The sequence below is a fragment of the Octopus bimaculoides genome, chromosome 13, assembly GCF_001194135.2.
Source record: "Octopus bimaculoides isolate UCB-OBI-ISO-001 chromosome 13, ASM119413v2, whole genome shotgun sequence".
Taxonomy (NCBI): domain Eukaryota; kingdom Metazoa; phylum Mollusca; class Cephalopoda; order Octopoda; family Octopodidae; genus Octopus; species Octopus bimaculoides.
Window position 1 is genome coordinate 58516984 of NC_068993.1, and position 3697 is coordinate 58520680.

Here is a 3697-nt window from a genome sequence, read left to right on the forward strand (position 1 = left end):
GCATGAGCGTGCGCACTCACACTTATACACATGCAATTTCCTATGTTGTGTTGTGAGAAGAGCCGTGAAGGGTAACCTACTGCAGTGTCCCTTTTCCAGAAATAGAGAAAGACTAATTGAGGACCAAGAAACACTTTCTCATGGAAAAGAAAGTGGGGAAATGATACCAAATTGTTGTGATATTCAGTCGAGTGGGTAGGCCACATTACTCCGTAAGGACAATAAGGGCCAGCTTCGCAGTTTCTCTGGCGTATATATTCCTCCCTGGGCGGGACGTCGGTTCGTCACAGGATTACTCACATTTATCAAGCTGAGTGGACTGGAGCAATATGAAACGAATTGTTTTTTCTCAAGAACACAACTCGTCGCCCGGTCCAAGAATCGAAACTACAATCTTACAATCGTGAGTCCAACAGGCTAACCATTAAACCGTGCATCTCCACTAAGTAGAGTGAAGAACGGAAGTTAAGAAGAATTCATTGTTTATGCTTGGAATTTTAATCACACAACCTTTGATTCATAAATAGTAATTCTATATTGTGTTTGGCAAAGAGTTAACGATTTTGTCACTAAAAGAGATTCCTTGCTTCCAATAGATTTTGGCAGCAATTAAGACAATGATGGTGATTGTACTAATTACATAATGAATAAAAGAACAAAGTTACTTTTTCGAAAAATTGCTTAGCAATACTTTCTTTTATTGATAATAATCTTTTGAGGTGGTGGGCTAACAGATTCATTAGACGGAAGTTTCGAGTTCAAATCCCGCCGAGGTCAGCTTTTTGTTTTTTATCCTTCAAGGTTGGTGAAATAAAGTTCCAGTCAAGTACTAGGTCAATGTAATCGATCCGACTCATCCCCTTCAAAATTGCAGGCATTGTAGCAAAAATTGGAAACCGTTAATAGAATATAAATCTTCCTAGTCAGAGCTGATCTGAGACTTAAAAGCACCGATATTACCAGCAGTTCCAGCAGCAGCAGCAACACCGACGCCACCAGCAACAACAACAACAACAACAACAACGGCAGCAGCAGAAGTAACAGCAGCAGCAGCGAGAATAGCCGTTAGAATGGCAGCAGAAAAAAAAAATATTAATCACAATTCTACAAAATGGACAAGTTGAAAATTCAAATAAAATTCTTCGAAATTTGACATTTCCAGAAGATATCGATGGGAATTAAAATAAATTACAACCACGAATCGGGAAGAAGATAATGTTGTTTATTTCCCCCGTGTTAACAATACGGGTACTGTGTGACACCTCTCACTCGCAAGGGCTTACAACGCGAATATGATTTATGACATGTGAAGGCATAAGAGCAATTCAAAGAAAGAAGTTGAGAAATAATTAAACGAATGCAATTGCCAAGGCATAGCATAAGAAAGGATAACACCCAAGGATTTTGATTCCTAATATTCTATTGTTGTATATTTTTATATCTTTTTGATATTTTCATGGTTTTATATTAAGTGTGGGAGAATGGCGTTCGGTGCTGTGAAAATGTTATTGAAATATATGAGAGCCGGCGGTCACTGGTGAACGAGTATCGTTTGGTAACGTATAAAATGATTTAGAGAATTGATTTTAAGTGCCTAAGTTGTAGTCGAGGGCTGGCGTAGAAGCTAATTCGATTCCTCCACGCTTTGGGCTAGCGACCCATCCAGGATGATGTGACAACTGGAGGGAGGGAGAGAGAGAGAGAGAGAGAGAGAGGGGGGTAGAAAGAGAAGTCGGAAATAGTGAGGGGAAAAGAGGAGGAAAGAGAGAGGGGGAGAGAGAGGTGGGAAAGAGTGGTGGAGAGAGACCTGCCCCAGCAGTCGACAACTACGCAATTTTCAGCTAAGGAGACGGGTGAAACGTGTAAATGAAGCGCCTTGCTTAAGGACAGAACCGTCTGCTCCATGAATTGAACCTACACCATTATGATCTCGAGACAAACATCCTAACCACGGGATCGCACGCCTTTGTGTACATACAATACGTGTATATGCATATATGTGCGCGCGTCTGTGTGTGAGCACAAGCGTGTGTTAGTGTGAGTGTGTGTGTGTTTGTATGTATGTGTGAGCATGCGTACTTGCGTATGTATGTGTGTATGTATCGATACCATCCAATGATTTGTTCGCGTGCAAATTCATCGATATCATCAATATCGCTTTTCCCTAATGATTTTCATTGTTGTGTTTTATCTAATTAAATTTACAATTAATCCCTCTTCACCCCCACCCCTTAAGAAAATGGCATGGATTAATTTCGTACATGTAGCTACAATGAAGAGGAAACGTAACTAATTAGAAAATGTTTTGAAAAATACAAAAATCAACGGGTAGCTAAAATCATTTCGTACCTGACCAAAGCTCATAAATACACAAACATAACATACACACATACACATACACACATGCACACACATGCAACCGCATGTACACAAACGCACACACATGTGTGACAAAGCTGTACCTTTTGAATAACAAGTACGATCCACTCGACACATTTCTATCCTCTTTCACTGATAAGATAGGGATCGGCGAATGGCGATAGAAAATTGCAATTGTTTTAGCTGTCAGGCAATGGGTAGGGGGCCATTGATTGTACGTACATACGTACACGTACATGCATACATACATACATACATACATACATACATACATACATACATACATACTGGAGCAAAGTATGGCTGAACTTGGGGTTCTTTGAGAAAGAATACAAAACGTTAGAAACGATCGCGATATCTGGGACAATAAAGATCTGCAAGACCTTTTTAATATTTAAAGGATGATGAACAAAAGAAGATACTTCCTTCCACAATCTCGCAAAATTAAAAAGAGAAAAATAAAATGTACAAAGGCACGGGTATAGATTTGGTGATAAAGAAGTTCGTTTCACAAAGCAAATCGTTTTGGGTCCTAGCACAAACGGCAGTGTGTGTGTCTGTGTGTAAGTGTTGTTTGCATTTGTCCATCGGTGTATGGTTACGCATGCAGGTGGAACCCGGCCTTGTGTCTCTTTTTGTAAAGTATACCTTAGTGATTCGTTAAGGAAAGATACAATAGCTATGATAGTGAAACAGTTCTGGGGTCGATATGGTTGTCTAAAATCTTTGAACGTGGTGCCTACACATGACCGTAGTCAAGTGACTAAAACCGGCAGCAGAATATAAGAAACATATAAATATAAAATTATAAATACAAATATAAATATATATACATGTATATATATAGTTGTAAATATTCACATACATTTACATGTGTGTGTATGTGTCTGTGTACGTGTGAGCGTGTGTGCATGTCTGTATATGTATAATATAGATATCTAGAGTTATATATAATATGTGGGTGGGTCGGGAGTGAGTGTGGAAGGGAGGGATGTGTATTCCACTGAAACGAAAAGGAACGAAAAATGTCGAATCAGAAGCGGAACGAAAAAAAAAATTCATAACAACAAAAAATAATAAATAAAGCAGAAAAATCAGAAAAAAAAAACATACAATAAAATAAATCCATGTTTGGTTTTGTTCCGCTGGTTTTGGTAAAAATCAACATCTTCAAAACCATCTCCGACCGCCACGCCAACGCCAACGCCGACCACCGCCGCCACCGTCGTCTCACATCAAACGCTATGATAATATGATTATATCATTGCAATGTTAGTTACTAGATTCGATATCTAACTAATACATAAATATGTCTGTA

General features: G+C 38.9%; 1 pseudogene; it reads right to left on the reverse strand.

The window, feature by feature from the left end:
• Window positions 1-3697, reverse strand: part of LOC128249256 (uncharacterized protein DDB_G0271670-like) — a 147859-nt pseudogene that overhangs the window by 3758 nt on the left and 140404 nt on the right.